Below are 21,269 nucleotides of genomic sequence, written 5' to 3'. Positions count from 1 at the left end.
TCCTTTACTTACTCAGCCTCGGCCCCTTCGTAGTACTCATACTCAACTGATGAGTTGATTTTACAACCGTAAGGTGTGTCGCATCCCACTTCTGACACCCGCAAGGGCACGTACTTTACGTGACGCGGCTGGCACCCGCGCGGTCCCTTAGCTGTCTGTGTCGTTTCTTCACTTTTCCGTTTCGCGACATAGTCCATCCTACCCACTTCCATCTTTCCTCTCTCAACACAACACATGAAGAGTCATACACCACCCGCGAGGGCACGTACCTTACGTGACGCGGTTGGCAACCGAGCGGACCCTTAGCTGTCTGTGTCGTTTCTTCACTTTTCCATTTCGCGACATAGTCCGTCCTATCCACTTTCATCTCACAACTTTCAACCGAACAACGCCTTTTGCAGTCTATTACCCGGGCGTATTCTAACACAAAACTATTCAGCCCAGACTTCGATCTTCCATCTCGAAGAAGAGTTCACGAGAACGGTGTTCCGTGCTCTCTGACGACAGCTGATCAGGCAACGTCAGACGCGAACCGCGTCTAGCCCGCAGCTAAACGCCAGTAAGCGGAAATCTCTGTTCAAAACCTTGAGCCTTCTTTGTTTTCCCATTGTATTTTCCGAAGGAATACCGACTATTGAAGTAGTAGCATTTAACTGTATGACGTGTCCCAGGACACTGCGATATAACCAAGGATAGACGGAGTTTTAAGCAACCAGCTGGGCCCGAGGAGGTTACAGAGACGGCGAGTTTAGTCGCAAAATGTTGAGAGGATGAAGACGGCGAATTTGGTCGCAAAGTAAAGTTAGTCGCAAGATGTTGAGAGGATAAAGACGGTGAATTTTGTCGCGCGGTAAAGTTTTGTTTTAAGTGAGAGAAGTCGTGTTTTAGGAAGAAGTAAGTAGCAGATATCTTGGAGTCGCAGAATTGTCATTTACACAGTTGAGTAGGCGATAACGTCGTGTCAACGATGCGCCATGCACTATTCTTCATAAAGGAAAAGTCCTTCAGAAATTACGCTCAACTTAGTCTTTTCTAATCCAATTCCTTATACTCTCTGTGTCCACTATGGACATCGTCGTGTTTTGTTTCTCTCCTTTCGTTAGCAACAGCGTTGACATCCTACGACACAATCTATGTCCCACCCGCACCAAACTGGTGTCACTTTTCTTTGTCACTCTCACTTTAAGGTGTTTTGCAAATATATTGATGCATGAGAAACTTCCTCTCACAATGTGAATGTTATTGCATTTGGATGGTTAGCTCAAAGAGGCATTTAACCTTGTTTGTTTAGTGATATTGAATATGCAGTAAATTTAATGTGATATTTGAGTGCTTCGTTTTTATATTTTCATGTTTTTATAACAATTATGTTTGGGCTAAAATGGATTTCATAGGACCTGTATTACGGGGTTGTGACGTATCTGTCACTTATGAACCAATTTACTATGGCATAATGTAATTTTTAACAGAACCCACTGTAACAAATCATCTAGCTTGATGTCACGAGTAATCACACCATTTGTTCGTTAGGATAGAAGTCAGGAGCGGAGGGCGTTGTAAAATGACAATTAATTGAGTGGAATGGACCCAGTTTATTCTTTTAATGATGGTACAGTGGTGCCTACGTAGGGCTGAGCAGCCCCAAGAGGGGTTGCCGTCTGCTCATCAGAGAGGCAGAGGCTATAGGAGCGACTACTCGGGGCCGAGGTCAGAAGCTAAGAGAGCACGGAGCTGTTTCCAAGCCGCCCTCGCCGCTCCCGGCCGCGTCCCCACGTGATCACACGATTAGCCTCTGATTGGAGGATTGATTCCGCCAACGCGCCTTGCTAGTAGCGTACCCCCGTCAGCGCAACCAACCCGTGGGACTTGAGTCTGACCGAGGAGCACGTGGCAGGAATGTGCCGACCATGGTCTTCCGGCGAGCACCTTCCACCACAGTATGTCCAAGCCGGCTACGGCCGAACATTATACATGGAAAATTTTATCTAATAAAACTTTGTCGGCAATGATCCCTCTTGGGGGGTCTCCTCCCCGCACAGCGAATTTGTAAAAATAGTTCTGAAGCTGACTTAGGTCCACTGATGTAAGAGGGAAGATTAGCTCTGAATGTCGGGTCTATAGAGAGAAAGAGCAGATTGACGGTGCTTTCCTAGGACTGGAGAGGTGCGGTATATAGACGCTGTAGGAATAGGATTTTTTTTTCACATGCTGTAGAGATATGCTGGATAAGTGCACTGTTTTGTGTCAAATGTGTATATACTGTATTGTAAAGTTAATGTGGTTTACAATGTGTAGTGATTGTATATACTGCATTGTAAAGTTAATATTGTTTATGTTATGTGATGAGTAGAGAGGAAGTCGTAAGGACGGTAGAGATATTTCCAGAGTAACAGCGGTCAAGAAAGTGTATTTCCAATGCTTAGCTCATTGTTGAATGCGAATCAGTTGAGACCGCGATTGTAACATTTAACTGTAAGTATAATGACATCAACGACTTCGGTATTTGAGAGTGCGAATATTATTTTTTGGTCTGTTTGTTTCTAGTTACTCAGTGGTTTACAGGATGCTGTGCTTCGAAAAATTTTGGTGTGTTCTTGTAGTCTATGAGTCTGGAGATGTTTGTAGAAAAAGCGAGCAGGCAAGGAAGAAGAGGCAGTAACGCATTTGTGTTGAGGGGAAGCAATCGCCGAATTTGCGGAACAGTTCTGAGAGGGACTTCTGTCCGTTGATGTAGAAGGGCCGATTACCGCTGAGTGTCGCGTATGTAGAAGGAAAGAGCCGATTCACAGTGCTTCCTTAGGAATGGAGAGCATTGGGGCATGTAGTCAGTATTGTAAAGTTCCTGTGGCTTACATTGTGTAGGCTTTGTATATATTGGATTGTAAAGCTACTATTGCTTATGTTATGGGATGAGTAGAGAGGATGACCGTGTGTGTGTGTGTGTGTAGATTGAGGGGGCTGTGGAGGTAATTTAGCGATTTCTGTAAAAGTAAGCACAGAAAGCCTCAGAAAGAAAAGCAGGATCGTACTTAGTTAACGGGACCTTAGGAAATTAGGCTGGTAAATTCGATAAGGAGGAATAAGAATGATTAATGGGTTGTGCTGGGATATAGGAGGGTTGAGAACATTTGCGTATGTTGAGAGCTGGAAGGGTAGGAGGTTAGGAGCGCATTCAGTATTATTTTAGTGAATAAGTTCTGTTAGGGTAAGAATCTGAATTTACACATAAGCTGAGGAAACACGAAAGCAAGGGTTAACTATTTCTGGGGACATTATACAATTTCGGAGAGGATGACTGGGCTCTTATGTTTTTTACTTAGTCAGATGATCGTTTTAGATTTTGAGGGGAGGGCAGCGCTGGGATGTGTGCGGACGGTGTGTGTAAACTCGTTTTCAGCTATTATGACAGCAGACATGAAGGTGGAGATGTGTCGCAAATAGGCCGGCAAGCAATGGAATGCGGCCTTAACCCATGTGTTGGACCACACTGAGTTAGGACGGTGATGGACGACGCGCACGGCCTGGCTTGGATAGTCATGTTTGAAGTCTAGGTGATATGAATTTCTCCGGTGTTAGGTGTGAATGCGGCTGTCATCAAGTCATGTTTGAGGGGTCGAACAAATACCTTTGAGCGAACTGAGAGCTGTCAGGCGTGTGACTTAGTGTGGGACAGGTTGATTGCGCGCTTTTCTTGCGATATTTTGCTATGCGTTATTTGGACAGATTATGAGTACTGAGGGTGTTTAAAGTTATTTGTACTGCATTATTTAGGAGCTGTTTGATATTGTGCACTGAAATTAGGAGCTTTTTGCGTGTCTGCTGACTGTGCAACATGACCCCAGGTACATCAGGGCGAGTGTTTTTTGTATGAGAGTGATAGATATACTCGATGCCTAAATAAAATGTATGTTAAGTATTTGTAGGACGATATAGAATATGAGAGAGTTCGAGTTGGTTCTTATTTTTTTCTACTTGGAGGTTTTGATAGATCGAATTGCAGAGGCAAGTAGCTACGAGCACGCGAAGGGATGGGATTACAACATATCTCCGTCTCTCAGCGGTTAACTACAGGTGGGGCGAGCGATGTTCTCAGTTTAGGTACTGGGGGTGTGCTCTGGCCATTTCCTAGACCATGTGGATTGAACAACAGTATTCAGGTCATAGTTTAGTTAGAATATTTACAGAGGAGTATGTCCGATGCAAGTATAAAGGCCCAGGCTGTGACGTGGGCGGTCTCGTGCTTGTGGAGCGTGAGAGGGGCAAAGCTGACAATTTTGAGTCATCACAGGTGGCTTAGGTTAGTGGCTTCAGAATTCAAACTTGACATATTTGTATAGACAAAATGTGATATACGTTAATGTAGGTTAGTACACGTTAGTAAACAGCAGTACACATTAGTACATGTTAGCCAACGAACATGGGTCGGTAAGGAGACATGGTGGTCGGTAGACAAAATGTGATATAGGTTAATGTAGGTTAGTACACGTTAGTGCACGTCAGTAAACAGCAGTACACATTAGTACATGTTAGCCAACGAACATGGGTAGGTAAGGAGACATGGTGGTCGGTAGGGACTTTAACTATTTCATTCCAAGTCCATGGGGGCGTGGCGCTCGCGCCAGTTGGGTCCAACTCTAGGTGCACGTGGCACTTTTCCGCATAAGAGAGGTTAATTAATTGATCAATTTAATTAAGTAGTCATGCGAACTTTGTTACATTCTCTTGTGCAGGTACTAAGCTAGGGGCGCGCGATGGCTCACGTGTACGGGCGTTTGTTTTCCCGACGATCTTGGATTAGGTAAACACAGAATGTGGATTGAATAATGAGAGTCGGGTGGTCAATTAACTTAGCGAGGGACGTCATGGCGAGCACATGTGCTGGACCACCTCTTGTGACGTCATGGCGGATTCCACTCTTGAGCAAACTTTGGCTCCAAACGTGCTCTGTCAAGCACGTGCTGGCTCAACCGACCGGCAGTTGCAAAGTCGGCAGGTTCCACCCTGTCCAGCGAACAGCTTTGGCGAAAACTGGTCGGTGAGAGCAGAGTCCACTGTCCACGAAAACATGTTTACATCGCTGGACCAGCCTGGGCCTGTGAAGCGAGTCGGCGCCAGTAGGCTGTGACGTTAGTGGCCTCTGGACCGGTAGCGTGCGCGGATCGCAGGGGATGGCCGTCATGTGAGGCGACCACTCGCTTGCCGGTGGCGTGCAGACCGGCGCGGGTCAGCGGCGACCATATAAACGAATTCAGTTGGACTGGGGGCCTTGTGGCGACTGGTCTGCGATCTATAAGATGTGTACTAAGTCTGTTGGAGAACAAGTGATGACTGTAGCGCTTCAAATAAAGACTTCAGTCATTTTTCTTTGCAAAATCAGAGGATGTGAATTACGTTAGTGCAAGTGCAGTTTATAATCTGACGCGATTTTGATAGGTTAGCAGTGAAATAGGAAAGTGACAGTCAAAGTTCGTAGGATGTGGACTATTTTGTACGTGTGATCAATTATGGTGTTGGAATTTGAACTTGAGACAGATTTTTTGTTGTGGATGTAACGCAAATGGCTTTCTTCCCACCGAAATCGGACATCTTGAATAAATAATAAATGACAATAAATGATAATAATAATAAATAGAAGTGCAGTTTTCAAGACATTATGGTGTTAGAAATTGAATTTGGCGCAAATTTCTAGTGGAGGTAGGCCAATAATAATAATAAAAAATAATAAATAACAATAAATGATATGGAGTAATAATAAAGACAATTACGGTTTTTCTAGCCATTATCCTGTTGGAATTTGAATTTTGTGCAATTTTCTTGCGGAGGTAGGCCAATAATAATGATAACAATAATAGTAATAATAATAATGAATAAATGATAATAAATGATAATGAATAATAATAAAGACAAGTATGGTTTGGAATTAGAATATGGCGCAAATTTTTTTCCCGCCAAAATACGCCATCTTGAATGACGTCACGGCAGTGCTCTCTGGTGGCAGGGGTATGAACTAATGCAGTTGGACTCAGGACCTTGTAGCGAACACATGTGAATTGTATAAATAATAATAATAAATGACAATGAATGATAATAAATGATAATGAATAATAATAAATGATAATAAAACGTAATGAATAATAATTAATAATAATAAAGACAAGTACGGTTTTGCAGGCATTATCCTGTTGAAATTTGAATTTGGTGCCTATTTTTCTGGAGGGTTAGGTTAGTGGACGTAGCCCAATTAGCCTATTTTCCCGCCAAAATCCGCCATCTTGGATAACGTCATGCGCTGTTGCCAAGTCTACATGCCGCCATCTTGGATTACGTCAGGGCCGCCATCTGGAATAAATTTGGCAACAATGCAGAGTGGGGTAGCCCTCTCCTTGCTCCACTACTGTCGTCATGCCGAATGCGAGACCAGTGTGCTAACCCCTGCGCCACCTTGCTCGGTTTGAGTGGAACTGCTCCCATTATTTTCTACATGCACAAGTTTGTGACCATTTTGTTCATCTCCGGTATTTTCAACAAGTGAGGTGGTGCAGTGTTTAGCGCACTGGATTCGCATTCCCTAAATCATTCCAAGCAAATGTCAGGATGGCTCCTACGAAAGGGCACACTAATTTCCTTCCCAATCTTTCCCTAATCCGAACTTGTGCCCCGTCTCTAATGACCATGTTGTCGACAGGAAGTTAAGCACTAATCTCCCACTCCTCCAATAGTTTCGAACTACATAGAACAACTAGTTGTAGCTGAGATGCCAGTACTGTAATCAGTAGCAGGGTGCTGGTATTCATACATACATTCTTGAATATTGCAGCCTTTCAGCTGTTGAACCAGTTCAAAAGCAATCGTCGATTTAGCTTTCTTAGTGCCAAGGCCCTCACTGGAGCCATTCTCTATAGATGACAACCTAACCTGAGGGTGCTGACACATTGACCGCCATTCCCTGCATTATGCCTGGTTCCTACTAGCGGCTGCCACACGGCAAATGCCACAACAGCGAAAGCACTGCCATGGAAAAGTCCTCAGCGACGTGTCACGTTTGGCTTAGCGTCACATTTCTACATCTCTAAATGGTGCCTTGCGCCGCTCTGCAGGTCTGCACTGCCAATCACAGAGCGCACTGAGAGCGACATCACATGTAGATTCCTTGGCCACACAAAATGTTGCCGAAGTGCTGACTCGGTTGTGCCGACTGCTGTGCAGTACTTGTCTACAGCTACTCTACATACATAGTTCATAAGCTACCATAAGGTGTGTGGTGCCAGGTACACACAACCACAATTTGTCACTCCTCCTCCTGATGCACTGGCAAATAGAGTGAGGGAAAAACGACTATCTATACGCCTCCATATAAGCTCTAACTTCTCGTATCTTATCTTCGTGGTCCTTAGGTGTACGTTGACGGCAGCAGAATCGTTTTGCACTCAGCTTCAAATACAGGTTCTCAGAAGAAGGTGCAATTAGATGAATGACGAACACTAACTTCAATTAACGAAGCTTTATTCAGCACTTGCACGTACAAGAACGCGGAGCGAACTGCCTCTGGCCAGAACACATATGGTATATATACAGTTACACAACATTCCAGTACAATGATTCTTGACATTTGTGGATACTTCTAGAATGTACTCGAACCGAATAAAGAAATAAAAATTTTACAATTCAGGTGAGTTTTGAACTCATGACCCACCATACAACAGTCTAGTATCATAACTACTACACCACCGTGACTGTGCTACTTTGATTTTTCTGCGTCATTGCTCCTTCCTTAAGAGAACAGCGTCTTGGTGTTACGTCCTCCTAGTCCGGGAACGAGTCATCGGTCCTGCATACTCCGACTCCCGATGACTGAAGTTCGCCATGGCGGTGATCTTCTTAGAACTTCCTTTGCCGCTACGCTATTCGTCACCTTTCCGCTTGTTGCCTGTCGCTGGAGCTTCGAATTTACCCTGCGTTGCAGGATCGTTATAGGGCTTCATTCGAAGGACGTGGACCGTCTCTCTGACCTTTCGTCATCTTGTGTCTGGGTCGAAATCTTCAACTTCATAAGTAACATCAGACAAATGTTTTACAACCTTATAAGACCCAAAGTAGCGCCTGAGGAGCTTCTCAGAGAAACCAACCTTCCGAACCGGAGGTCACCAGGCTGGTAATCAACAGGGCAGTGGCTCGCGTTATACCTACGGCGATCGTTTTCTTGAGACTGCAGCGTGCGGAGTCGAGCTAACTGCCGAGATTCCTCAGCTCTGGTTAATACCTGGTCGACGTAGTCGTCGTCCACATCACCAGGATGTAACGGAAACACAGTGTCCATCGTCGTAATCACCTCAGGAAAAATGGCTTAAGTCCTGTGGTGTCTTGTTTGGCGGTCACGAAAGGTAGCACCTCATCCCAGTTGCTCTGCTCAACACTGACGAACACTGATAGCACGTCGGCCAATGTCTTATTAAGGCGTTCAGTAAGCCTGTTAGTTTGCGGATGGTAGGCAGTCGTCATGTGATGAGTAACGTTGCACCTACGGTTTATCTCTGTCACAAGATTCAATTGAAAAACTTTCCCTCGATCCGTAATTATCGACCTTGGGGCTCTGTGTTTTAATACAATGTCTTCCACGATGAATTTGGCTACCTCGAATGCTAGGGCTGTTTTCAAGGCTTTTGTAATGGCATACTGTGTCAGATAATCAGTGCAAATAATAATCCAGCTGTTGCCACTAGCGGACGCTGGAAATCGTCCGAGGTTTCGGCTGGTGGAATTGGTATGAGTCGGCCAGATGGTTTCTGAGGAACTGCCTCTTTCCTCTGGCACTCTCGACAGTGCAACACATAGTGACGCACACTCCTTAATAAACCTGGCCAGAAAAATCTCTTGCGGATCCTATCGTATGTCTTAATAAATCCTAAATGTCCGGCTTCAGGTGTGTCATGGAATTTCTGTGGAACATCTAAGCGCATGTGTTTAGGAATCACTAGTAGCCACTTCTTTCAAAACGAATCAAAGTTTTTCTTGCAAAGTAATCCATTAACCACCTTAAATTGTCCTTTCACATCCTCTGACCGATTAAAGGCTAGCATAATTCGAGATATCTTGGCGTCCTCCTTCTGCTCAGCAGAGAGATCCTGGAGTGCACCAAGACAGTCACGATCTTCATCAAAGTTTCGATGGTCTTGTACAGGGTTTCGTGAGAGACAGTCGGCATCTTGGTGTTTTCTTCCACTTTTGTACACGATGGTAATGTCATACTCTTGAAGATGTAGTGCTCACCTGGCGAGTCGTCCTGTTGGATCCCTAAGACCTGTCAACTAACGAAGTGAATGATGGTCTGTAACAACTGTGAAGGCCTTCCATAGATATACTGTCGAAATTTGCACATGGCCCAGATCACAGCAAGACAATCTCTTTCAGTAGCTGAGTAGTTTCTCTCGGCTTTTGTAGGTGTCCTAGAAGCATAGCCTACAACCTTCTCTTTTGCATCCGAAATTTGCACCAGAACAGCACCGATCCCTTACCGACTGGCATCTATGTGTAGTTCTGTAGGTGCTCTCTCATCATACAGATCAAGTACAGCGTCAGTCGTCAGAGCTTTTCGCAGCACATAGAAATAATCTTGTTGAGCACCACCGCAGATAAATTTAGCATCAGCTTTTAACAACTCTTGGAGTGGCCTGGCTTTGATACAAAAGTCTTTGATAAAACGACAGTAATACCAACATAATCCGAGGAAGCTTCTCACATCTCTAATAGCTTTAGGAATGGGAAATTCCTTTATAGATCTCACCTTTTCTGGGTCTGGCAGCACACCTTCGTTTGACACAGGGTGTTCAAGTATTTTGATTTATTTTGCTCCAGAGAGTCACTTTCTTTGATTAAGTTTCAGTCCGCCTTGTTGGAGAAACTTAAGAACGGCTCTCAGTCTTTATACATGTTCATCAAATGTCTCTGAGAACACTATAACGTCATCTAAATAACAAAGACACATCGTCCAATTCAGTTGACTTAGAAGATTATCCATCATCCGTTCAAAAGTTGCTGGTGCATTACACAAACCAAACAGCATTACCTTAAACTCATACAGGCCCTCAGGGGAGATGAATGCACTTTTCTCATAATCAGCCTCGTCTACTTCGATTTGCTAGTATCCCGAGTACATGTCCATGGCTGAGAAAACTTATGCCCCTTCAGACAATCTATTGTATCGTCAATTCGTGGAAGGGGGTAAACGTCCTTTTTAGTTATCTTATTAATCTTCCTGTAATCAACACAAAAGCGTCAACTGCCATCCTTCTTCCTGACGAGAACCACTGTTGTCAACCATGGGCTCTCTAACTCGTCGCGAATTTTTCGACGTTCCGTTGTTGACACACGTTATGCTCTCTGGCTTATTGGTTGATGGTCTCCAGTGCTAATCCAGTGCTTCACCGTCGATTTGTCTAATTTGCTCTTTACCTGTGGATTGAAGCATTCAGAGAACTCTTGAAGAATGACAAGTAGCTTCTTCTGTTGTTCCTTAGTGAGATCTGGTGATAGTCGAGCTAGAAGATCTTGTCTCGTAGGGTAACGGTACTTTCGCCCACAGACTCCGCATGGGAGGTTTCTATGACGTTCAGCTGTTCGGCAATTAACGGCTCAGCATTTGCTTTGTTTTGGAAGGATCTGCGGTTCTCGGTGACATTTAACTATCCACAATTCACCAAATTCGTTCTTAAATGAGACGACAGAGGCTGGGATGAGCAAGTTATTCTTCAGTGGTATGCTTCTCTTACATTCCACTACAAGAAACATGGGTTGATGCATGGCATGACACATGACGGTTACCTTTCCAGCGCTGACTGCAGGAATGATCACTTGATCCAGCACACATAGTCTCCACACACGCGGATGCGCACCTTCCTGTCCACAGTATCTCATCTATCATAATCTTCGAGCGACCACAATCTGTAATTGACTGAGAAGCATGCAAAAATTCCCATAGTATACACTGTAAAAAGTCTTTAGTTACTTCCATATCTCGACAGATGAAAAAGTTTCGCATATTTATGATGCAACAAAGTACGCGACTCTTTGCGACTTATCATCTACAGACAAACACGTTTAGATATCCTGAACCGTTTACAAAATTTGACGACTGTTACCACTACATGAATCACTACGAGCCGGGAAACACTATTGTTTGTACCGTGCGCAGCCTGCCCACCAACATATAATTCAATATTTCGAGAACAGTGATATCTGTTATTTTATTTTCAACTTTAAATACAAATTTGATATGTTGGCTACATTTCATATACAATATGCAATAATGAGTTATGTAAAATGAACTATATGCAAAGTCTGCGAAGAGCGTTTTTACCTCAGCAAACTCAGTGGAATTTCGCGTAGTAGTTTATTTAAAAGCGATACAGCAAGTAACTATGGGAAATAACGAAAAGACGCGGAATAATCAAATTTTTCACCAAATAGTAGATGATAAACAAACAAATAAATCACCAGATCCGCATGGAATCCCAGTTCGATTTTACAAACAGTACTCTTTGGCATTGGCCCCTTACTTGGTTTGCATTTATCGTGAATCTCTCGCCAAGCGTAAAGTCCCAACGACTGGAAAACAGCATATGTGACTCCAGTATATAAGAAAGGTAAAATACACGAATCAGCACGGTTTCAGAAAGTATCATTCGTGCGAAACTCAGCTTGCCCTTTTCTCATATGATATACTGAGAACTATGTGTGAAGGGCAAAGGACAGATTCCGTATTTCTAGATTAGCGGAAAGCATTTGACACGGTGCCCCATTGCAGGTTGTTAGCGAAGGTACGAGCATATGGAATAAGTTCACAGGTATCTGAATGGCTCGAAGACCTCTTAAATAGTAGACTCGAGTACCTTGTCCTCGACGGCGAGTGTTCATAAGAGCAAAGGGTATCATCAGGTGGTGTCTCTGAGAAGTATGATAGGACCGCTGTTGTTCCCTATATACACAAACTATTTGGCGGACACGGTGGGCAGCATTCTGGGGTGCTTTGCTGATGATGCTGTGGTGTACGGTAAGGTGTCAAAGTTGAGTGATTGTAGGAAGATACAAAACGACATAGCCAAACTTTCCAGTTCGTGTGATGAATGGTAGCTAGCGCCAAATGTGGGAAAGTGTAAGTTAATGGGGATGTGTAGGAAGCACAAACCTGTTATGTTTGGATACAGTATTACCAGTGTCATGCTTGACACAGTTAACTCGTTTAAATATCTAGGTATAACGTTGCAAAGCGATATTAGGTGAAACGAGCATGTGAAAACTGTGGTAGGGAAGGCGAATGGTCGACTTCGGTTTATTGGGAGAATTTTAAGAAAGAGTGGTTCACCTGCAAAGAAGACCGCATATAGGTCGCATGTGCGATCTAGTCTTGAGTACTACTCGAGTGTTTGGGATCCATGCGAGGTCGGATTGAAGGACGACATTGAAGCAATTCAGAGGACGACTGTCAGGTTTGTTGCCGGTAGGTGTTACGGAGATACTTCGGGAACCCAAATGGGAATCCCTGGAGAGAACACGTCGTTCTTTTTGGGAATCACTATTGTCGCAGATGAAAGTGAGTAGCACAGCCCCGTGGTGTAGTAGTTATGATACTAGACTGTTACAGTTCAAAACTCACCTCAAGCGTAAAATTTTAATTTCTATATTCGGTTAGAGTACATTCTTGAAGTATCCACAAATGTAAAGAATCATTGTACTGGAATGTTCTGTAACTTTATACATACTGTCTGTGTTCAGGCCGGAGGCAGTTCGCTCCACACTCTTGTATGTGCAAGTGCTGAATAAACCTTCGTTAAGTGAAGTTAGTGTTGGTCACTCATGTAATTACCTCTTCTTCTACGTGACATTATTCTGGGGGAGACGTTCGGTATTGGAACTTGTGATACCGCACATTATAGACGACACAGTAGCTCCCATAAGGCCACAACAGAGCCTCCGTTTACGTGGCGAGAAACCCGAGTTCGAGTCATATTCCACAGATCGCAATCTATCGGAGACAGAGCCGGCCGCGGTGGTCTCGCGGTTCTAGGCGCGCAGTCCGGAACCGTGCGACTGCTACGGTCGCAGGTTCGAATCCTGCCTCGGGCATGTATGTGTGTGATGTCCTTAGGTTGGTTAGGTTTAAGTAGTTCTAAGTTCTAGGGGACTGATGACCACAGCTGTTAAGTCCCATAGTGCTCAGAGCCAATCTATCGGAGACAGAAGAAGAAGAGGACGTTACGATGACAGCAAATGTGTGCCACCACATGAGACATCCTTCCGGATTCTCTGGTAACGATGGCCAAGATCCAAACAAGTGGCTAAAGGTATATGAGTGTATAGCCACATTTAAGAAATGGGATGACACCGTGTGTTTGGCTAGCGTATTTTTCTAATTGAAGGGCACTGCCAAGCAACGGTATGAGAACAACGAGGGGAAGTTCACAACCTGGGAAGTATTCCAGGCAGAACTGCTCAAGTATTTCAGCGACACACAACGACAGAAGCGCAAGTCTGAAGATAAATTTAAGTGCAGCGTACAGCGTCCAGGGGAAACTACAGCATCCTAAATTCAAGACATCATGGAGCTGTGTAAAGTAGTGGATCCTAGAATGAAGGAGGAAGAAAAGGTTTCACATCTCATGAAGGGTGTTGCTGAGGACATCTATCAACCCCTACTTCTGAAGGAAGTTTCGACAGCAGACGACTTCATAAAACGGTGCCGGTATATCGAGACAGTGCATCAAAAAAAAATTACACACAAGAAGTTTGAACGGCTTCCAAACGTCGGATCGATGTCTGTGATGGAGGAAGGAACTGATTTCATTAGTGTTCTTCATCAGATAGTGAGAGAGGAAGTTCAGGAGGCACTTGGATTGCTCGGCGAGAAAAAAACCGAGACGCATCAAGAGGTCATAAGGGAGGAAGTTGAACAGTCATTGAACCCAATCGCTCGTCCTTCATTTCCCTCTAAAACGGTGAAAAAGTCGAGACTCAGGCGAAGTTACGTTCCTACAATGCCGCATGAGGAAGATGTTTGGGTACCAAGGAAGACTGACGTCTGGAGGACCCAGGATAACCAGCCAGTATGTTTCCACTGCGGACGACCGGGATATGTGGTGCGCTGTTGTCGAGAAAGGCAGCGGATATTTGATGACGCCATGCCAGAAGACAGCAGACCGACCTCAGCTGACGCCAACTCTGGGACGACGAAGATGAACAAGAAGATGTGGATGCAGGACGACGTAGGTCACCATCGCCACAAGCTATCCGCTGGAGAGGGCGCTCCCCAACACGCTGATCAAGGTCCCCATCAACGTTTAGATGTTCCAGCCGATCCCCTAGCCGCCGCAACCTGGCAAACTAAAGGGTGCGACCTTCCTTGGACGTGAGGCCGCCGAAGAGAAAAATCCTCCGCCGTCGATCACTACAAAAATAGTAGGAAACTACGTCAATATCCTCATGGATGGCCGACCAGCCCAAGCTCTTGTGGACTCTAGAGCATCATATTCAGTCACTTTGGAGAAGTACCATCGCCAGTTGCAGAAAACCGTAGAAAAAAAAGCAAAAATCTCTGCTGAAGGTGGTTAACGGGAAATATCTAAAACCTACAGGCAGATGTGTCATTCATGTGGGTATAAGTGGCCATACACAGCTCTTAGAATTCATCATCTTACTAGAGTGTAATTATGACGTCATTCTCGGATGGGACTCTTTGAACGCTTCTCAGGCAATTATAGATAGTGGTCGCTTGAAGATTATGCTAGATGAGATGAGATACTGTGGACAGGAAGATGCGCATCCGAGTGTGTGGAAACTATGTGTGCTGTATTAAGTGATCATTCCTGCAGTCAGCAGTGGAAAGGTAACCGTCATGTGACATGCCATGCATCAACCCATGTTTCTTGTAGTGGAATGTAAGAGAAGCATACCACTGAAGAATAACTTGGTCATCCCAGCCTCTGTCGTCTCATTTAAGAACGAATTTGGTGAATTGTGGATAGTTAAATGTCGCCGAGACCTGGAGATCCTTCCAAGACAAAGCAAATGCTGAGCCGTTAATTGCCGAACAGCTGAGCGTCATAGAGACCTCCCATGCCGAGTCTGTGGGCGAAAGTACCGCTACCACTACGAGACAAGATCTTCTAGCTCGACTATCACCAGATCTCACTAAGGAACAACGGAAGAAGCTACTTGTCATTCTTCAAGAGTTCTCTGAATGCTTCAATCCACAGGTAAAGAGCAAATTAGACAAATCGACGGTGAAGCACTGGATTAGCACTGGAGGCCACCAACCAATAAGCCAGAGAGCATACCATGTGTCAGCAACAGAACGTCGAATAATTCGCGACGAGGTAGAGAAAATGATGAAGAATGACATCATTCAGCCTTCGGGTCTACATGTGATTTCGCTCTCAGTGCGCTCTGTGATTGATAGTGCAGACCGGCAGAGTGGCGCAAAGCAGCATTTAGAGATGTAGAAATGTGACGCTAAGCCCATCATGACACGCCACTGAGGACTTTTCCATGGCAGTGCTTTCGCTGCTGTGGCATTTACCGTGTGATAGCCCCTAGTAGGAATCAGGCATAATGCAGGGAATGGTAGTGACATGCAGGAGTCAATGTGCCAGCACCCTCAGGCTAGGTTGTCATCTATAGAGAATGGCTCCAGTGAGTGCCTTGGCACTAAAAAACTAAATCGACGATTGCTTTTGAATTGGTTCAACAGCTGGAAAGCTGCAATATTCAAGAATGTATGTACAAATACCAACACCCTGTTACTGATTACAGTACTGGCATCTCAGCTACAACTAGTTGTTCTACACTCCTGGAAATGGAAAAAAGAACACATTGACACCGGTGTGTCAGACCCACCATACTTGCTCCGGACACTGCACAAGCAATGATCACACGCACGGCACAGCGGACACACCAGGAACCGCGGTGTTGGCCGTCGAATGGCGCTAGCTGCGCAGCATTTGTGCACCGCCGCCGTCAGTGTCAGCCAGTTTGCCGTGGCATACGGAGCTCCATCGCAGTCTTTAACACTGGTAGCACGCCGCGGCAGCGTGGACCTGAACCGTATGTGCAGTTGACGGACTTTGAGCGAGGGCGTATAGTGGGCATGCGGGAGGCCGGGTGGACGTACCGCCGAATTGCTCAACACGTGGGGCGTGAGGTCTCCACAGTACATCGATGTTGTCGCCAGTGGTCGGCGGAAGGTGCACGTGCCCGTCGACCTGGGACCGGACCGCAGCGACGCACGGATGCACGCCAAGACCGTAGGATCCTACGCAGTGCCGTAGGGGACCGCACCGCCACTTCCCAGCAAATTAGGGACACTGTTGCTCCTGGGGTATCGGCGAGGACCATTCGCAACCGTCTCCATGAAGCTGGGCTACGGTCCCGCACACCGTTAGGCCGTCTTCCGCTCACGCCCCAACATCGTGCAGCCCGCCTCCAGTGGTGTCGCGACAGGCGTGAATGGAGGGACGAATGGAGACGTGTCGTCTTCAGCGATGAGAGTCGCTTCTGCCTTGGTGCCAATGATGGTCGTATGCGTGTTTGGCGCCGTGCAGGTGAGCGCCACAATCAGGACTGCATACGACCGAGGCACACAGGGCCAACACCCGGCATCATGGTGTGGGGAGCGATCTCTTACACTGGCCGTACACCACTGGTGATCGTCGAGGGGACACTGAATAGTGCACGGTACATCCAAACCGTCATCGAACCCATCGTTCTACCATTCCTAGACCGGCAAGGGAACTTGCTGTTCCAACAGGACAATGCACGTCCGCATGTATCCCGTGCCACCCAACGTGCTCTAGAAGGTGTAAGTCAACTACCCTGGCCAGCAAGATCTCCGGATCTGTCCCCCATTGAGCATGTTTGGGACTGGATGAAGCGTCGTCTCACGCGGTCTGCACGTCCAGCACGAACGCTGGTCCAACTGAGGCGCCAGGTGGAAATGGCATGGCAAGCCGTTCCACAGGACTACATCCAGCATCTCTACGATCGTCTCCATGGGAGAATAGCAGCCTGCATTGCTGCGAAAGGTGGATATACACTGTACTAGTGCCGACATTGTGCATGCTCTGTTGCCTGTGTCTATGTGCCTGTGGTTCTGTCAGTGTGATCATGTTATGTATCTGACCCCAGGAATGTGTCAATAAAGTTTCCCCTTCCTGGGACAATGAATTCACGGTGTTCTTATTTCAATTTCCAGGAGTGTATGTAGTTCGAAACTATTGGAGGAGAAGGAGGCTATTGTTAAACTTCATGTCGACAACGAGGTCATTAGAAACGTGGCACAAGCTCGGATTAAGGATAGATGGGGAAGGAAATTAGTGCGCCCTTTCGAAGGAGCCATCCTGGCATTTGCCTGGAATGGTTTAGGGAATGCGAATCCAGTGCGCTAAACGCTGCACCACCTCGCTCAGTGAAAATACCGGAGATGAACAGAATGGTCACAAACTTGTGCATGTAGAAAATAATGCGAGCAATTCCACACAAACCGAGCGAGGTGGCGCAGTGGTTAGCACACTGGTCTCGCATTCGGCAGGACGGCGGTTCAAACGCGCGTCTGGTTATCCTGATTTAGGTTTTCTGTGATTCCCTAAATTCGTTCAGGCAAATGCCGGGATGGTTCCTTTGAAAATGCCACGGCCGACTTCCTTCCCCATCCTTCCCTAACCCTATGGGACCAATGACCCGACCTCGCTGTTTGGTCCCTCCCCCAAATCAACCACAACCAACGGTACTGGCGATAGTTCTACCCGTGATACTCAGCTAGTAGAAGAGTGGAGTGCAATGAATACAGATAAAAGCAATCGATACAATCTCACTGATGAAGGCCTCTATGCTGTCTACATTGAGAGTATATCCCAAAACGTGGGAAACTTCCATCCTATGGAAGTAGGCAGGCGCTTATTTAAAAACGGTAACAATTGGAAAAATGAAATTGCTTTAATCAAGACACCAGGAAGAAATGGGATAAGAATAGAACACAAGTCCGCCACTGTGGCTAATCTGGAATTTGGCTAATCTGGAATGTTATGTAACGACTCACATAATAAAAAACAGGGACTTATCATCAAGATTGTCGACACGGATATCAATGATGAGGACATGGTCATTGATATATCAGCTCAATACCCATTCGCAATAGTTAAAATTAAAAGATAATTAAAAAAACGTATTGTTAATGGCTAATCCACCTACCAACCTATATTGGTAATTCAACTGACATTCAGGTCCCAGAGGCTTGCAGGTTATGTCTCCCATATGGCTTCAGATGTGAAGGTCAACCCATAGACCGCCAGTCAGGCGATGTTGCAACTGCCTACGGGTTTATCACATAAGCGCACAGTGTCAGAGTAAGCCACACTGCACAAGATGTGGCGGTGAACACTTTCTAACAGTGTATACCAAAGTCTGCTCCTAGGTGCCTGTACTACTCTGATAATCACCTATCTACGGACCGTAATTGCTCATTATACCCTAAACTATAGCCAAGTATATGGCGACCACCAATTTTCGGCACTCAAACTTCGTAAGACTCTGGTCCCTTGTATTTAGAAGTGACGACTGCCGCCATATTTCCACCATCTGACGTAATTACGTTCACGGCCCACAACGAACCTACTATCTCAGCCCAGCTAAACAGGGAGTCTCAAGTGGCATCTTCATCTCCTAAAAATTTTGTCATTTCTCTACCGACACTGTAGTCCTTCCCAGCTAACCCAGTACATAGAAAATACAATATCCTGAATGACGTGGACACAGTATACCAGTATACTAGATTCATCGAACCAATCAGACAAAATCCCTACCTGTCTGCCACTTCTAGAGGAGTTGCTACGGACCAACAGAACTTACATGATACTGACAAAATACGTGATACAAAGATTGCATCAACAACCTGTCCCTCTCGTCAGAGCAGTTGCTGTGAACATTCTAGGAACAGAACGTGGATTATAAGAACTTATACGAGTACATTGCACAAAATATTTGTAATTACAATGACGTCAGAACAAGCGACAGGCTGCAGAAGAATGGAAAGGATGTTCCTTTTACTACTCTACAGTAGAACTCGAGGAGCCTTAGGCACAAATGGAATGACTTGACTGCTACCATGAGCGAACTGCTTGGCAGTATAGCAACCATTTCAGAAACTTCATCAGCTGACATTGTACACCTGAAGGACAAACGTTTTAAAATTTTTAGAAGGAACAGAGATAATAGGTACGGGGAGTTGCGATTGTAGTTTACAAAAAGATCTGCTTTTCTCGTAATACACAAGTAAATAATAGTTCCATACATATTTGGTCGCTGGGCATAGTGAACTTGCTACATATTTCTAATGTTACAGCTACATACTGTCCTCCGCATGCCCACACTTCTGCAGCAACAAGATCTCACATTTTTAACCAGCTAGGATGAAATGCGCGCTTGGAGGATATTTAAATGCACACAACTGCATGTGAGAAACCCAGTTAAATTGTCGACTAATCATAAAATCCGTGGTAAGTGCCACAACTGCTGTTTTGAGGAAATAGCAAAAAACTTCCAGAAAGCATTCCTTTTTGATATCCTTATTTTTTTATAGCCTAAATAAATGAAGACAGTTAATCTACAAATATTTTTAGAGTAAAGTTACTGTAAAACATTTAATAACAGCCGGTCGGAGTGGCCGAGCGTTTCTAGGCGCTACAGTCTGGAACCGCGCGACTGCTACGGTCGCAGGTACGAATCCTGCCTCAGGCATGGATGTGTGTGATGTCCTTAAGTTAGTTAGGTTTAAGTAGTTCTAGATGCAACAAGTCCACTAAAGAGACAGCTTACACTACACTCGTTCGTCCTCTGTTAGAATATTGCTGCGCGGTGTGGGATCCTTACCAGGTGGACTTGACGGAGGACATCGAAAGGGTGCAAAAAAGGGCAGCTCATTTTGTATTATCACGTAATAGGGGAGAGAGTGTGGCAGATATGATACGCGAGTTGGGGTGGAAGTCATTAAAGCAAAGACGTTTTTCGCCGCGGCGAGATCTATTTACGAAATTTCTGTCGCCAACTTTCTCTTCCGAATGCGAAAATATTTTGTTGAGCCCAACCTACATAGGTAGGAATGATTATCAAAATAAAATAAGAGAAATCAGAACTCGAACAGAAAGGTTTAGGTGTTCGTTTTTTCCGTGCGCTGTTCGGGAGTGGAATGGTAGAGAGATAGTATGATTGTGGTTCGATGAACCCTCTGCCAAGCACTTAAATGTGAATTACAGAGTAGTCATGTAGATGTAGATGTAGAAGTTCTAGGGGACTGATGACCTCAGAAGTTAAGTGCCATAGTTCTCAGAGCCATTTGAACCATTTAACAACAACAAAAAATTGTTGATGGAATAAAGCAAGAAGAGAGCTATGTGCCAAACTCTCTAACATAAAAACCGGGCTAAGTCTACCACTGACATCTGTAAATAAAGGGGTGTGAGAAGGATAATAACAATAATAATTTTACTATTATAAAAATCTGGAAACAACTGTTCACAGTGTTTCTATAAAAATTATATAGTTATGAAAAGTCAGTTAGGCCTACAGAAGTGCTGTGTTAGCAAACAAACTAGTTAAAGAACAAAGATAAAATCAAGCACGTTACTGTGTTCTTACAAGTTTTATTTCAAAATAAATGCCTTTTACAAAGTTTATAAAGTTATATTTTGTATTAATTTTCCACTATTTTATAAATAAAATATTAGGAAGTTACAGCCTATTAACAGCAGCTATGTTTGTTCAGTCAGATTTCAGTAAAACAGTTTGTTTTCTTGTTTGAGATAAGGTATGATCTTTTTTAAGTCCTACTTCTTCTCAGTTTTCAATTACGCTGTTAGTTCAAGCTGGGGTATATCTAAGCCTTTTATGGTTTCCATCTTCACACATTTTTTGAATACATTCAGTTATGTCCACATTTCAACTTCACTGATATTTTTTTAACGATTTTCCTGGGTTGGTTTTGGAAGCTTCGAGCCCGATGGCCTTGGAAATTTCTAACCTCTTTGTGATGACGTGTTCTTTAGCTACCTCAGAGAAGTCATAAAAATTATCATCGTTCATCATAGTGGTTAGAAAAGGAGTTTTGCTATTGACATAACACAAAACTCTCACGAGATCCAAAGGAACTTCACGGTGTTATAGTCTTTTTCTTTTTTTAATTAGAGCAAACTATCGGTCTTAGGTTAAGTATGAGTGTCCAGAGACGACAT

The sequence above is a fragment of the Schistocerca americana genome, chromosome X (genome assembly GCF_021461395.2).
Source record: "Schistocerca americana isolate TAMUIC-IGC-003095 chromosome X, iqSchAmer2.1, whole genome shotgun sequence".
Classification (NCBI taxonomy): domain Eukaryota; kingdom Metazoa; phylum Arthropoda; class Insecta; order Orthoptera; family Acrididae; genus Schistocerca; species Schistocerca americana.
The sequence above is the reverse complement of the archived record's forward strand: the minus strand, read 5'-3'. Positions refer to the sequence as shown.